Raw genomic sequence first — 18,643 nt, 5'->3', positions numbered from 1 at the left:
CTTCATACGGAAAACAGGACTGTCACTTTAACCCCGCTTCATACGGAAAACAGGACTGTCACTTTAATCCCGCTTCACACGGAAAACATGACTTGTCACTTTAATCCCGCTTCATACGGAAAACAGGACTGTCACTTTCACCCCGCTTCATATGGAAAACAGGACTGGGAGGAGCATTGACGCACTATGAGAAACGTGGTCTTGAAGGGTACCATGCCTCCTTTGTTCCCTTTGTTTTCACCACCATTTGCAGTGCTGTGCAAGCAGTTTGGCTACTCTAGGACATTCTCTCTTACTGACAGTATACCAGTATACTGGTATACTGTCAGTAGTCTAGTATACTAGTATACTAGTATACTAGTATACTGGCATACTGGTATTGTTTAGGACTCTTTCCCTTTCGGTGAAGACTGTATTAAATTCTAATTGTTCGAACTCTGGTGTAGTGAACTGACACTCGGAAAACAACATGCAGACATGGAACACAACTAAAAATGCAGAGAATGAAACCCGGAAAACGCAAAGGCAAACAACAACCACAACTGTCACTGATCTGGGCAAGAAGCTAACCACCATTCTCTCAAACTTGACAAACTCTCTCTCTCAAATCGCTGTCCTCAGCGAAACGTGCCCGCGTGCGTGCATTGGCTTGCGCCGCATGCATGTACACAACGACGTGGCATAGAGAGAAAATGCAGCGTACAGAAAATGCATGAATCATCGTAGCCATAGAGATACTAATTATGGCGACTGCCAAAGTCCGCGTGCACGTGCAGCGCGGAGTGCAGGTGCAACAAAAAAGAAAAGCAATAATAATTTGAATGCAGAACAAAACAGAAACTAGCAATCTGCTGAAGTGAAAGACTAAAGAATTGGAAAACAGTGTCTGTCAAGGGGTGCTTGCACCCAGCGACAGGGTGACAGCACACCCTGTCAGCGAGAGTAAGTTTCGCCAAGTAGATCGTAGCGGAGTTGCCGCGGATGGCGATAATGCAACGGATCAAGTACTAGTAAGTACATGTACATTGCAACCAAATTAGTGTGTCAACAATTCTACTTATAATAAATTAGCACGATTCACAAGATATTCCGCTCGTGAACATGTCGTGGTACGAACACGCATAGCAATTACTGTATCGTAAAATGTGTCGACGTAGACGTAACAGATATGCACTCGTGATGTAACAGATCTAACAGACTAACAAATAAATATTACACTCGCGAAATGCATAGCAGTAATACGCACCGCACCAATATTGCAAGCGACCTAGCAGGTCTTAACAATACTGCCCTTGCAGCATGTGACAGTTCTGTACACAAATCGTAACTACAATACACTAATAGTATCAACGTGCAACATGTGACATGTGATAGTTCTGTACAGGTATACTGGTATACCAGTATACCAGTATACTGGTATACTGGCATACTGGTATACCAGTATACTGGTATACCAGTATACTGGTATACCAGTATGCCAGTATACTGGTATACCAGTATACTGGTATACCAGTATACTGGTATACCAGTATACTAGTATACTAGTATACCAGTATACTAGTATACTAGTATACACTATACTGGCATACTAGTATACCAGTATACTGGTATACTGGTATACCAGTATACTGGTATACCAGTGTTAGGTACCTCCTCCCGTACCTTTTCTAGCTGGCCTGCATGCACTTACGTACTCACCTTTTGTCTCCTTTTGTTCCGTTGGCCTGGGTAGCTACTTGCGCGCCCATATTTGCCATAGCTACCCAGGCCCTTTATCTTGCCGTTCAGACTTGATCTCACTCTCTCTTTTCTCACTCTTCAATGTAGTCGTTTCGTTCGTCTTGGTCTCTTGTCTCGTCGTCTACTAGTATAATAAATGTCGTTCCCACTAACCTGTTCCCGTTGTAATGTCTGGATATGTCGTCAGTCGTCATGTTTCGAACTCAACACCAGTATACTAGTATACTGGTATACCAGTATACTGGTATACTGGTATACCAGTATACTGGTATACCAGTATACTGGTATACCAGTATACTGGTATACTGGTATACTGGTATACCAGTATACCAGTATACAGTATACTAGTAGAGGACACTGAGGGTAACAACAACAATACCAGCATTATATCACATACCTTTGCTGCTATGAGCGTGATCTGGGTCCTTCCCCACATTGCACATCTCCTTATGTGCAAGGCGGTCTGCTGGCGTAACCAATAAAGCTGTATCACAACTTGGGCATTTCCAAGATCATAGCAAAGCGCCGCCATAGTCATCAGATGATGTTCCTTGCAAACTGGAACCACAGCATGAACAACAAAAGAACAAATAAAAAGAAAAGATTTAGGTACAGTTAAATCCCACCAGAGCGCCCCTCTCTCATGCACCCCTCCCTGACTTCTTGTCAGGGAAGTGATAATGATTGCATCCTCCTAATGGCACTGTGAAGTGTGATGCCGTACTGTACTGCAGACGCGTGCTCAACCCTGTTGGAAATGTACCCAACAGTTCCCACCCTCTTGACCACGGATCACATAAACCCTGGATTTTGATGGGTCTGTACGACTCCCTGCTCTTGACCTTAAAGGGGAAGTATACCCTAAAATCAAATTTTCACCAGTTGTAGTCTTCGGGGTGCTGAGTCGAATGGTCTTGATCCGAGGAAGCTGAGACGCTCCCTTCCTCCTTTATTCCCAATCGAACTCGCGTACTTCCACCGAAACTGGGTGACTGCGCCCTACTACATGGGGATTTGTATGCAAAATGTCACTAAAAGCGCCATTTCGTTCTTATAAAAGCACGGATGACCGCCATTGGCCCATATGTTGTAGTCTTTTGGACGCTGAGTCGACTGGTTTTGGTCCGAAAAGGCTGCGATGCAGCGTTCCTCCTTTATTCCCAATCGAACATGGTTGAACAAGCGGTCACGTGCTCCTGCGTACACCAGTCAGCTGGTCACCGTGCCTGCAGGGTACAACTTACTAGCCTGTTTGACCTTTTTTGGGTGCAGTCCTGTCACTCGAGTTGAACTCGAGTTGAACCTTGGTGTGAAAGTTGTCGCCTGCTGGCGCGGTGACCAGGTGATTTGGGCACCCAGGAGCACGTGACCGCTTGTTCAACCATGTTCGATTGGGAATAAAGGAGGAACGCTGCATCGCAGCCTTTTCGGACCAAAACCAGTCGACTCAGCGTCCAAAAGACTACAACATATGGGCCAATCGCGGTCATCCGTGCTTATATAAGAACGAAATGGCGCTTTTAGTGACATTTTGCATACAAATCCCCATCTAGTAGGGCGCAGTCACCCAGTTTCGGTGGAAGTGCGCGAGTTCGATTGGGATTCAAGTAGGAAGGGAGCGTCGCAGCTTCCTCGGACCAAGACCATTCGACTCAGCACCCAGAAGACTACAACTGGTGAAAATATGATTTTAGGGTATACTTCCCCTTTAAGTCGGTGTACGAGACTGTTGTGAAATGATGTGTTGTTTTTCTGTGTGATGGCATTCCCCAAACTGTTTCGTCTAGTCGCGTGCATATGTGAACGAGCATGCGCGATTTTGTAGTTGACAGTCCTTTGTCAGTCTTCTTGTTCGTCTCTGTCAGAGCAGTTTGCTTTTCCGTCTTGTCAATAATTATAAATTATGTAACAAACAAGTCTTGTCCTTTGTGTCCTGCGTCCCGGGGAACGGAATGGCTGTGGTTCCATAACAACGTGGTGCCGAAACCCGGGACGCAGAGGATGAGTTAGTTTGTCTTGAGTCTGCTCGGCGCCGTCGTCGTCAACAACAAAGTAACTTTGAAGTCAAAAGTAAGCGTGGGAGCGGAGGAGATAAGGAGCTAGTGGGAGCGTAAGACGATGGAAAGGAGGTGGAGGAGGTGATGGACTGAGACTGAAACTGTGGACTGGAGCCTGGGACGGCAGGTACCGCGATGGAGCGTGTGGCCGTGGCTCCCCAAAGGCCAGTGGACGAGTCTGGCATCACCGACTGTGTGTCATCCTTGTTGTTTGTCTTGTTGTCTTGCTCGCTGTCTTGTCTGATCGTGTTTCTCTTGCTGTTCAGTTCGTTGCTTGTTGCTGTATTGGTTCAGTTTGGTTGTTGTCGTTCTGTTGCTCTTCTCGTCGTTCTGTTGTTCCGCATTGTTTTCTTGTTGTAGATTTATTTTGCGCTGCTGTGCGCATGTTATTATTTTGTTGGAGCTTCGGCTCCCGTGTTTCGGCTTGGCCTTGTGGTGTGGCCTGGTTCTAGAGCGACGTCGTCGGCTCTGGTGGTTTTCATTTGGCCCTGTGTCGTGGCCCGGATTTTATTTTAGAGCGTCGGCTTTTGGGTTATGGTTGGCCCTGTGTCGTGGCCCTATTTTCTTTAGAGCGTTGTCTCTGGGTTCTGTTGGCTTGTTGTTAGCTTGTTGTGCTACAATGTAAGCTGGTTGTTTTTGGTTTTTCTGTTTTGCTGTCGTGCATGTGGAACGTGGTGTCGGTTTTATTATTTTGTGGATTGTCATGAAGGGGGCATGTGTTGTAAAATTATGTGTTGTTTTCCTGTGTGATGGCATTCCCAAACTGTCTCGTCTAGTCGCGTGCATGTGTGATATGAGCATGCGCGAATTTGTAGTGGAGAGTCCTTTTGTCAATCTTCTTGTTCGTCTCTGTCAGAGCAGTTTGCTTTTCCGTCTTGTCAATATAAATAATGTAACAAACAAGTCGTGTCCTTTGTGTCCTGCGTCCCGGGGAACGCAATGGCTGTCCTTTGTGTCCTGCGTCGTCCCGGGGAACGCAACGGCTGTGGTTCCGTAACAAGACGCACGTGCAGTTTCCGTAGAGTGACTACTTTTTCATGCCGTACTGAATGCGGTAAGTAGGACTCGCCCATCCACCCCTCCCCACATGGACCTACTCGAACGGTCGCAGAGGTAGGGGAGCTCTGGTGGGACGGTATTGTAGTCTTCGGTATGTGGAGAAACTTATGTGGTGTGAAACTACTGTAGGAGTTTCTTGCGGGGTGTTCCCTGTTCAGCGCTTTGGATCTAGCGACCGGCTACTGGCAACTTGCCATGGACCCAACGGATAAGCCCAAGACGGCCTTCACTACTCCTTTGGGTTTGTATGAATTAGATTAGATGCTAACGCCGTCGACGAGGAGCCCGCCGACCTAGCTGACCAGGCTCATTTGGTTTAATGACACCGTGTACATGGCCGAGCAGACCGGGTCACACCGCCAGTTCCTCGCATCGCTATTGGTGGATGGCAAGGAGTGTGAAGGTTTGCTGGATACCGGTGCAAGCCGTACTATTCTCACCGATGACATTGTCCAGCCTACCCGCAGCAGTAATCGTGTCCTCAAGGCGTACACAGGCGGGGAGATTGCAACTTTAGGCATGGCTGATGTAACCATCGCATCTCCTACACGTACCATGTCTTGTAGTTGTTTTGTTGTACCCCATGGGAAACATCGTATTCTGTTCGGCCAGGATGTGATCTCTGAACTTGAGCTGTTGGTTCCAGCGCACCTGGTGGACACTGGTAATTTAGTTGACACCGCACCAATTTCCATCTCCGTGGATGCTGAAGCTAGGCCGGTGGCTCAACCAGCACGACGTCCCCCATTCAGCGCCAAGGCCGAAATTGAACATGAACTGCATCGTCTTGTCAAGGCAGACATCATCGAGCCAGTTAAGGAAGCGTCTGCATGGGTATCGCCGATCGTCCCAGTCCGTAAGTCAAACGGCACCTTGCGTTTATGTGTTGACTATCGGCAGTTGAACAAGTCTATTGTTAGAGAGCGACGTTCATTGTCAACCATTGATGAAATTACTGCGGAGCTTGCGGGAGCGGAGGTTTTCTCGGTTTTGGACGCAGAGTCTGGTTTTCACCAGCTCTTGCTTGACGACCAATCCCGACCGCTTACCACGTTTACCACACACTGTGGTCTCTATCGTTTCAAACGACTGCCATTTGGCATATCCTGTGCTCCCGAGATATTTCAGCGTGTTGTAACCGATCTCCTTTCGGGTTTGCCTGGTGTTGTTGTCTATATGCCGTATTATCTCTAATATAAGCACAGTCTCCAATAATAGCACGTCTCCAATAATAGAACACCTTGGGGCGGCATTCAAAAAATAAAGTGCTCAGTCTCCATTATAAGCACACCGTGTAAATTCATTATCTGTACCGGCGAAAAAAACCCTGAAATGTGTGTGTCGTACATGAATTTGGCATGGCAACATGCTTCTGAAATGAGGTTGAAATAATAATGGAACAGTCTCCAATAAAGGAACGTCTCCATTAATAGCACGGGGAGAAGGTACATTGAAAAAATAAAGGACCGTGCTTATATTAGAGATAATACGGTACTGTAAATATACAAATTTTCGGCAGCTATTTAATTTCGGCTATATTCGGCACCGACCCAAAACGCCTAAATTAAAACGCCGATGAAATTTTTCACAGCATCTGTCGCACTATACCATGCCCTCTACCCCACGCCGAAAATAAATCGCCGCCGAAATGTCAAAAATCGTGAAGTGCCGAAATTTTGCAGTGCCGAAATTTTGTATATTTACAGTAGATGACTTCTTGGTGTATGGTCGCAACCGGGCGGAACACGACGCACGGCTCGCTAGCGTTTTGGAACGACTCAAAGCTGCTAATCTCTGCCTCAACTGGGGCAAGTGTCGCACTCGACTGACATGTGTCAAGTATCTCGGCCATGTCCTGACGAAGCAAGGTGTTCAACCCGACACATGCAAGCTTCAAGCTATCAGTGAACTGTCGGAGCCTACGTGCCTCGCCGACGTTCAGCGTTTTCTCGGGATGGTCACCTATCTGGGCAAGTTTGTTCTTCAGCTGTCTCAAGTAACTGAGCCACTTCGTTCGATCGTCAAGCAGCCAGAGCCATTTGTAGCTACTGAGAGCATGATTGCGGCATTCAACGTAGTGAAGCAGGCAGTCGCTTCATCTCTGTAGACATTGGCGTACTTCCGCCCATCTCCAGATGTTCGTACGGCTGTCAGCTGCGATGCTTCGCCTCAAGGTTTGGGCGCTATCCTCTGGCAGCACGACGACAAGGGCCAGTGGGTGCCAGTCACTTGTGCCAGACGATCATTGACTGATGTGGAGACACGCTATTCGCAGATGGAGCGTGACATGTTGGGTGTGGTATTCGCTCTAACTCGTTTCCGCCAGTACGTTCTGGGCCGGGATGTGGACGTCTTCACGGATCACAGACCACTGCTCCATATAGTTCAGAAGCCGTTCGATGACGTCCCACCACGTCTCCAGCGTTGGCTAGTCTCTCTGATGCCGTATTCGTACTCACTCAAGCACATCCCAGGAAAGCAACTGTTGTGCGTTGACGCTTTGTCTCGAGCTCCGCTGAAGACCACTGTCTCGTCTCCAGCTGAGTCCCGGTCATTGAATGAGTACGTCAACATGGTTCTTGAAGCAGCACCAGTCAACCTTGAGGAGATCCGCCGTGCCACTCAAGACGACGCAACGCTCCACAGTGTCCTGCAGTGTGTGCTCACCTCATCCTGGCGCGATGCCTCGCCCGCTGAGCAGCCGTACTATCTCGTCAGAGATCAACTCACTGCAGCTGACGGTGTGTTGCTATTGTCGGCACGTGTCGTGATACCAGAAGGGTTACGCCATTCCGTCATGGCAATAGCGCATGAGGGACACCCGGGCCAGGAAGCCTTTCAAGATTCCCTCCGGCAGAGGGTTTGGTGGCCAGGGCTCACCAAGGATGCTAGTCTGTATGTGGAACGTTGCTCCGAGTGTTGGCGACGTCGCACAAACAGTCCACAAGATCTTCTCCCCACTGAGATTGAAGGCGTGTGGGAGAAGCTGGCAATCGACCTGGTGTCTATTGAGGGCCACTCTGTTCTCTCCCTCATTGATTATGGCTCCCGGTACCCTATCCTCAAGGTTCTGTCCTCTACAACCACTACAGCTATTGTGGACGAGCTAGATGAAGTGTTTGCCCTATTCGGTCTACCGTCTGTACTGGTTTCGGATAACGGGCCACAGTTTGTGTCGGAGCAGATGACCACTTTCTTGCAGCGGCTGGGCATTCGTCACATCCGCTCCAGCCCACGTTATCCACGTTCCAATGGCATGGTGGAACGACTCCATCGTCTCGTCAAGGAAAGAATGGTGGCGCTGAAGCCTCATTTACCTTTCCGTCGACGACTGAACCAGGTTTTGTTCGACGTCCGACATTCTCGACACCGCATGTTGGGAACCTCTCCAAACGAGGCTCTGTTCTCTCGCCCATTGCGTAGCAGAGTTCCTACCATGATCCCTCCTCGCATTGTCAACCCCAGCATCCAGCTGAGAGCCAAGGCCACAATGGCACGTGATCATGACGCTCGTCGGGGAGTGAAGGCCTTGCCACATCTGCAGGCGGGCAAGCGGGTGATCCTCCATGACGGATACAATGATCCAGCCAAGCCGTGGACCGTGGTGGAGCAGTACGGGAGGCAAGTGGGAGTAACCGACGGTGTCCGGATTCTGCTTCGTAACCGCCAACATGTCAGAGAATTGGTCTCACCTGCTGCTGCATCGTCTGATTGGCCTGAGTTTGTTGCCTCCGTACCCAAGTCACCGCTGTCCACGCCTCCTGTTAGTGTTCCGGTTCCGACTAGCCCGGCCGCACCACAATCGGCGACAGGTAGTGAGCCATTGGTGCCAGCGTCAACGGAAGCTGAGGCCCCTCTCACCCATACTGCACTTGCTGACGCCTCACCCGCGTGTTCTTCGCCTCGTCCAGTTTCTCCTAGCGATGTCTGCAGGGATCAGACCAGCTCACCAGCCAGTGAGTCTCCCAAGCGATTTCATGATGGCATGAAAACCCGTTCTGGCCGTCAGGTAACCCTTACAGAGAAGGCCAGAGCGGCTTATGGATGACTGCTGCTGCTGTGGGACAGTGTGTCCATGGACACGTAGAGACCATTTTCCCGTTTTTTGTGCTGACATTTCAGGCCCGTCGCACCGACTTTGGAGGTGGGGCGGCCATGGAAGGGGGGTCCGGGGGTCCTCCCGCGGGAAAATTTCAAAAATTGAAGCCAATTGCAAGCATTTCCAGGTATTTGGTGCCATTTCAGTGTACGGTAACTACAATGAAAGTCTTTTGATTCTGCAACAAACGAAGAAGACGCCACGATCGGGGACAAACATTACCCTCCCCGGGAAAAATTTCAAAAATTGAAGCCAATTGCAAGCATTTCCAGGTATTTGGTGCCATTTCAGTGTACGGTAACTACAATGAAAGTCTTTTTGATTCTGCAACAAACGAAGAAGACGCTACGATCGGGGACAAACATTACCCTCCCCGGGAAAAAATTCAAAAATTGAAGCCAATTGCAAGCATTTCCAGGCATTTGGTGCCATTTCAGTGTAACTGCAATGAAAGACTTTTTTCTGCAACAAACCACGATCGGGGACAAGGATTTGTCACGTTTGCGCTAAGCTAGCTGCGATCATGCATAGCCCATTGTGCTTTGTTGTAATGTGCTCCAAAAAAAAAAAAAAAAAAAAAAACGGCCGAAAAAGTGGGGCGGCCTCAGCCGCCCCAGCCGCCCCGGCTGTGGCGGCCTTGCATTTTTTTTTGTTTTCTTCCTCGTTCACAGCCGCTTGTCGGTAGTATGTAGCGTGGTTGTGTTTTGTTTTGTTTTTCTCAGTGATTTGCAGTTTTGCATGACTGGCGCATGGCATGCGCATTCGCATCGGTTATTTTCCTTCTTTTCTTCTTTTTGTTTTTTTTTCTCTTCAATTAATTGGCTTTTCCTTCTTCACTTTGTTCCTTTATTTTAATTTTTTCTTCTTCTTCTTTTTTTATTTGAAGGGGGAGATGTAGTGATGTAATCATGTGGATATGTATAGTGTGCGCATGCGTGCATGCTTGCAGTAGAGAACTCGCAGAGCTTGAAGACGAAGCCTGCAATGGCTACCTCCAGACTTGTATTGTTGTAGTGTTGTCCATCTACACCGACAATACAACACACCGAAACTGCAACACACCGACATTGCATCACGCGTACACTCCAACACACCGACACTACAACACATCGACACGGCAACACACCGACACTACAACACACCGACACTGCAACACACCGACACTACAACACACGGACAATACAACACACCGACACTACAACACACAGATTCTGCAACACACCGACGCAACAACACACCGACACCACAACACACTGACATCAGAGCACACCGATACTACAACACACCGACACTACAACACACTGACACTACAACACACTGACACTGCAACACACTGACAGCACCAACTAGCACCGACACTGCCCGCCGGAGCCCGTGATAGTGCTCTCCGATCATTCTCCCATGCCACCATCCAAGACTGGAATTGTCTCCCATCTGCCCTGCTACGCAACCTTCTCACGCAGAAGGGAATGCAGGCATTCAAGGAAGGTGCCTACAAGTCTCTCCGCAGCCGAGACTGGCACTCAGCCACAGATGCCATCTGAACACTCCCTGAACATCCTCTCCGCTTGCACCCTGGCTCCCCTCTTTTTATTTTTTTTTATTTTTTTTATTTTTTACTCTATCACATGTATCATCTTTCCGTTTTCCTTCCTCTATAAATGTACTCCCCCTCCCCTCCCCCTGTGCCTACTCCTCCCTAGTTTTTTGTGTACTGAAGTGTCGCTGAAGCCGAGACCTCAGGTCGGCGGAGATTCTCCAGTTTCACCACCACAGTTGCGTCTGCAACGACCTCTGTTATGCAGGATTCTGTTCTCCAGCTTCTTGGTTTCTCGATAAAAAAAAACTAAAAAAAACACAACACACCGACACTGCAACACACTGACCCTAAAACCCACCAACACTAGAACACACCAACACTACTACACACCGACACTGCAACACACCAACACTGCAACACATAGACACCACAACAAAACCGACACTACAACAAAACCGACACTACAACAAAACCGACACTACAACACACCGACACTACAACACACCGACACTACAACACACCGACACTACAACACACCGACACTACAACACACCGACACTGCAACACACCAACACTGCAACACACCAACACTGCAACACACCGACACTGCAACACACCGACACACCAACACACCGACACACCAACACATAGACACCACAACAAAACCGACACTAAAACACACACTGACACTGCAAAATACCGACACGACAACACTTCAACACTACGACACACTGACGCTGCAATCCACCGCCATTCCAACCCAACGACACGACAACACACCGACACAACAAAACACCGATGCTGCAACACACCGACACGAAAACACACCAAATCTGCAACACACCGACACTACAACACACCGAAACTACAGCACACCGACCTGACAACACACCGACACTACAACACACCAACACTACAACACACCGACACTGCAACACACCGACACTGCAACACACCGACACTGCAACACACCAACACTACAACACACCGACACTGCAACACACCGACACTACAACACACCAACACTGCAACACACCGACACTACAACACACCGACACTACAACACGCCGATACTACAGCACACCGACACTCCATCAAACCGACACTCCAACACACCGACACTCCAACACACCGACACTCCACCACACCGAAACTCTACCACACCGACACTGCAACACATAGACACTACAACACACCGACACTGCAACACACCGACACTAAAACACACCGAGACCACAACACACCGACACTACAAAACACCGACACTCCAGCACAACGACACTCCAACAAACTGACACTCCAACACACCGATATTCCACTACACTGACACTCCACAACACCGACACTGCAACACATAGACACTACAACACACCGAAAATACAACACACCGACACTACAACACACTGACACTACAACACACCGACGCCACAACACACCGACATTTCACCACACCGACACTACCACACACCGACACCACAACACACCAACACTGCAACACACCAACACTACAACACACCGACACTACAACACACTGACTCCAGAGCACACCGATACTACAACACACCGACTCTGCAACACACCGACACTACAACACAACGACAGTACAACACATCGACACTAGAACGCACCGGCACGACCACACACCGACACTACAACACACCAACACTAATACGCACCGACTCCGACACAACAACAACACGCCGACGCTGCAACACACCGACACTGCAACGCACCGACACTGCAACACACCCACACTACAACACATCGACACTGCAACACACCGACACTGTAACCCACCGACACTACAACACATGAACACGACGACACACTGACGCTGCAATAAACTGCCATTCCAACCCACCGACACGACAAAACACCAACTCAGCAACACACAGACACTAAAACACACCAACTCTGCAACACGCCGACACTACAACACGCCGACACTACAACACACCGACACTACAACACACCGACATTGCAACAGTACACCGACACTGCAACAGTACACCGACACTACAAATCACCGACACAGCAACACACCGACACTCCAACACATCGACACTAACACACACCAACACTACAACACACCGCCTCTGCAACACACCGACACTACAACACACCAACACTACAACACACCGACACTACAACACACCGACACTCCAACAAACTGACACTCCAACACATCGATATTCCACCACACTGACACTCCACCACACCGACACTGCAACACATAGACACTACAACACACCGAAAACAAAACACACCGACACTACAACACACTGACACTACAACACACCGACGCCACAACACACCGACATTTCACCACACCGACACTACCACACACCGACACCACAACATTCCGACACTGAAACACACCGGCACTGCAACACACCGGCACCACAACAAAACCGACACTACAACAAAACCGACACTACAACAAAACCGACACAACACACCGACACTACAACACACCGACACTACAACACACCGACACTGCAACACTCCAACACTGCAACACACCAACACTGCAACACACCGACACTACAACACACCGACACCAACACATAGACACCACAGCAAAACCGACACCACAACAAAACCGACACTACAACACACTGACACTGCAAAATACCGATACGACAACACTTCAACACTACGACACGCTGACGCTGCAATCCACCGCCATTCCAACCCAACGACACGACAACACACCGACACAACAAAACACCGATGCTGCAACACACCGACACGAAAACACACCAAATCTGCAACACACTGACACTACAACACACCGACACTACAACACACCGACACTGCAACACTCCAACACGGCAACACACCAACACTGCAACACACCGACACTACAACACACCGACACACCAACACATAGACACCACAACAAAACCGACACCACAACAAAACCGACACTACAACACACTGACACTGCAAAATACCGATACGACAACACTTCAACACTACGACACGCTGACGCTGCAATCCACCGCCATTCCAACCCAACGACACGACAACACACCGACACAACAAAACACCGATGCTGCAACACACCGACACTACAACACACCGACACTACAACACACCGACACTACAACACACCGACACTACAACACACCGACACTGCAACACTCCAACACTGCAACACACCAACACTGCAACACACCGACACTACAACACACCGACACACCAACACATAGACACCACAACAAAACCGACACCACAACAAAACCGACACTACAACACACTGACACTGCAAAATACCGATACGACAACACTTCAACACTACGACACGCTGACGCTGCAATCCACCGCCATTCCAACCCAACGACACGACAACACACCGACACAACAAAACACCGATGCTGCAACACACCGACACGAAAACACACCAAATCTGCAACACACCGACACTACAACACACCGAAACTACAGCACACCGACACTACAACACACCGACACTACAACACACCGACAATGCAACACACCGACGCTACAACACACCGACACTACAACACACCAACACTGCAACACACCGACACTGCAACACACCGATACTACAACACACCGACAATACAACACACCAACACTACAACACACCGACAATACAACACACCGACACTAGAACACACCAACACTACAACACACCGACACTGCAACACACCGACACTGCAACACACCGACACTACAACACACCGACACTACAACACACCGACACTACTACACACCGACACTGCAACACACCGACACTGCAACACACCGACACTGCAACACACCGATACTACAACACACCGACAATACAACACACCAACACTACAACACACCGACAATACAACACACCGACACTAGAACACACCAACACTACAACACACCGACACTCCAACACACCGACACTGCAACACACCGACACTACAACACACGGACACTGCAACACACCGACACTGCAACACACCGACACTACAACACACCGACACTACAACACAACGACACTACAACACACCGACACTGCAGCACACCGACACTGCAACACACCGATACTACAACACACCGACAATACAACACACCAACACTACAACACACCGACATTACAACACACCGACACTACAACACACCGACACTACAACACACCGACACTGCAACACACCGACACTGCAACACACCGACACTGCAACACACCGACAATACAACACACCGACACTACAACACACCGACACTGCAACACACCGACACTACAACACACGGACACTGCAACACACCGACAATACAACACACCAACACTACAACACACCGACACTACAACACACCAACACTACAACACACCGATACTACAACACACCGACACAACAAAACACCGATGCTGCAACACACCGACACGAAAACACACCAAATCTGCAACACACCGACACTACAACACACCGAAACTACAGCACACCGACACTACAACACACCCCACTACAACACACCGACAATGCAACACACCGACAATGCAACACACCGACACTGCAACACACCGACACTACAACACACCGACACTACAACACACCAACAATGCAACACACCGACACTCCAACACACCGACACTCCAACACACCGACACGACAACACAATGACGCTGCAAGACACCGACACTGCAACACACCGACAGTGGAACACACCGACACTGCAACACACCGACAATGCAACACACTGACACTACAACACAATGACGCTGCAAGACACCGACACTGCAACACACCGACAGTGGAACACACCGACACTGAAACAAACCGACACTGCAACACACCGACACTGCAACACACCGACACTGCAACACACCGACACTGCAACACACCCACACTGCAACACGCCGACACTGCAACACGCCGACACTACAACACAACGACAGTGGAACACACCGACACTACAACACGCCGACACTACAACACACCGACACTACAACACACCGACACTGCAACACACCGACAATACAACACACTGACACTACAACACACCGACACTGCAACACACCGACACTGCAACACACCGACACACCAACACATAGACACCACAACAAAACCGACACTAAACACACTGACACTGCAAAATACCGATACGACAACACTTCAACACTACGACACACTGACGCTGCAATCCACCGCCATTCCAACCTAACGACACGACAACACACCGACACAACAAAACACCGATGCTGCAACACACCGACACGAAAACACACCAAATCTGCAACACACCGACACTACAACACACCGAAACTACAGCAGTGAAACTACAGCAGTGTCGGTGTGTTGCAGTGTCGGTGTGTTGCAGTGTCGGTGTGTTGTAGTGTCAGTGTGTTGTAGTGTCAGTGTGTTGTATTGTCGGTGTGTTGCAGTGTCGGTGTGTTGCAGTGTCGGTGTGTTGTAGTGTCGGCGTGTTGTAGTGTCGGCGTGTTGTAGTGTCGGTGTGTTCCACTGTCGGTGTGTTGTAGTGTCGGTGTTTTGCAGTGTGGGTGTGTTGCAGTGTCGGTGTGTTGCAGTGTCGGTGTGTTGCAGTGTCGGTTTATTTCAGTGTCGGTGTGTTCCACTGTCGGTGTGTTGCAGTGTCGGTGTCTTGCAGCGTCATTGTGTTGTAGTGTTGGTGTGTTGCATTGTCGGTGTGTTGCAGTGTCGGTGTGTTCCACTGTCGGTGTGTTGCAGTGTCGGTGTCTTGCACCGTCATTGTGTTGTCGTGTTGGTGTGTTGGAGTGTCGGTGTGTTGGAGTGTCGGTGTGTTGCATTGTTGGTGTGTTGTAGTGTCGGTGTGTTGTAGTGTCGGTGTGTTGCAGTGTCGGTGTGTTGTAGTGTCGGTGTGTTGGAGTATCGGTGTGTTGGAGTGTCGGTTTGATGGAGTGTCGGTGTGCTTTAGTATCGGCGTGTTGTAGTGTCGGTGTGTTGTAGTGTCGGTGTGTTGCAGTGTTGGTGTGTTGTAGTGTCGGTGTGTTGCAGTGTCGGTGTGTTGTAGTGTTGGTGTGTTGCAGTGTCGGTGTGTTGCAGTGTCGGTGTGTTGTAGTGTTGGTGTGTTGTAGTGTCGGTGTGTTGTCAATACAACACACCAACACTACAACAGTACACCGACACTACAACAGTACACCAACACTACAACACACGGACACTGCAACACACGGACACTGCAACACACCGACAATACAACACACCGACACTACAACACACCGACACTACAACACACGGACACTGCAACACACCGACAATACAACACACCGACACTACAACACACCGACACTACAACACACCAACACTACAACACACCAACACTACAACACACCGACACTACAACACACCGACACTACAACACACCGACACTACAAATCACCGACACTACAACACACCGACACTACAAATCACCGACACTACAACACACCGACACTACAACACACCGACACTACAAATCACCGACACTACAACACACCGACACTACAAATCACCGACACGGCAACACATCGACACTACAACACATCGACACTAACACACACCAACACTACAACACACCGCCTCTGCAACACACCGACACTACAACACACCGACACTACAACACACCGACACTACAAATCACCGACACTACAACACACCGACACTACAAATCACCGACACTACAACACACCGACACTACAAATCACCGACACGGCAACACATCGACACTACAACACATCGACACTAACACACACCAACACTACAACACACCGCCTCTGCAACACACCGACACTACAACACACCGACACTACAACACACCGACACTGCAACACACCGATACTACAACACACCGACACTGCAACACACCGATACTACAACACACCGACACTGCAACACACCGACACTGCAACACACCGATACTACAACACACCGACAATGCAACACACCGACACTGCAACACACCGACACTCGACACACCGATACTGCAACACACCGACACTCCAACACACCGAGACTCCAACACACCGAGACTCCAACACACCGACACTGCAACACACCGACACTCCAACACACTGAGACTCCAACACACCGAGACTCCAACACACCGACACTGCAACACACCGACACTACAACACACCGAGACTACGACACACCGACACTACAACACACCGACACTCCAACACACCGAGACTCCAACACACCGACACTGCAACACGCCGACACTGCAACACACCGAGACTACGACACACCGATACTGCAACACACCGACACTACAACACACCGACACTCCAACACACCGAGACTCCAACACACCGAGACTACAACACACCGACACTACAACACACCAATGGACACCTATGTTGCCCCTGTGGTTGCACAGCAATGGACACCTATGTTGCCCCTGTGGTTGCACAGCAATGGACACCTATGTTGCCCCTGTGGTTGCACAGCAATGGACACCTATGTTGCCCCTGTGGTTGCACAGCAATGGACACCTATGTTGCCCCTGTGTTTCCACACCAATGCTGGTCAAACATTCATTCCAATCCAGTTGTTTACCTCATCCCTCTCCGTGTATGGTTCAGTGTAAACCCTGAAAACCCTGTACTCTGATTTAAACTTTCATGGCATCTAAACAATGTGGTTCCGCGGACCGTCTGTATACATAACTATACACTATACAGACAGTCTATACTTACACGATTGTTTCACGATGTAGCCGCCGCATCAGTGGATCTGCGGCGGATGTAGCCGCATCAGTGGATCTGCGGCGGATGTAGCCGCATCAGTGGATCTGCGGCGGATGTATCCGCATCAGTGGATCTGCGGCGGATGTAGCCGCATCAGTGGATCTGCGACGGATGTAGCCGCATCAGTGGATCTGTGACTGATGTAGCCTCATCACTGGATGCATGACCAAAGATGGAACACGTCACCTAAAGTCTGTGCACAAATACAACGGACAGGCAAATCTTGATATCCCAGACATGTGGACATTCCAGACAAGGGAACATTCCAGACATGGGAACATTTCAGACATGGGAACATTCCAGACAAGGGAACATTCCAGACATGAGACACATGACAAAAGCCCATGAAATGACCATCACCATCACCATCACCACCACCACCACCATCACCATCACCACCAGCAGGAGCAGCAGCAGCACAAACGCTACCACCACCA

This window comes from Sycon ciliatum, chromosome 8, assembly GCF_964019385.1.
Source record: "Sycon ciliatum chromosome 8, ocSycCili1.1, whole genome shotgun sequence".
NCBI lineage: Eukaryota > Metazoa > Porifera > Calcarea > Leucosolenida > Sycettidae > Sycon > Sycon ciliatum.
The sequence above is the reverse complement of the archived record's forward strand: the minus strand, read 5'-3'. Positions refer to the sequence as shown.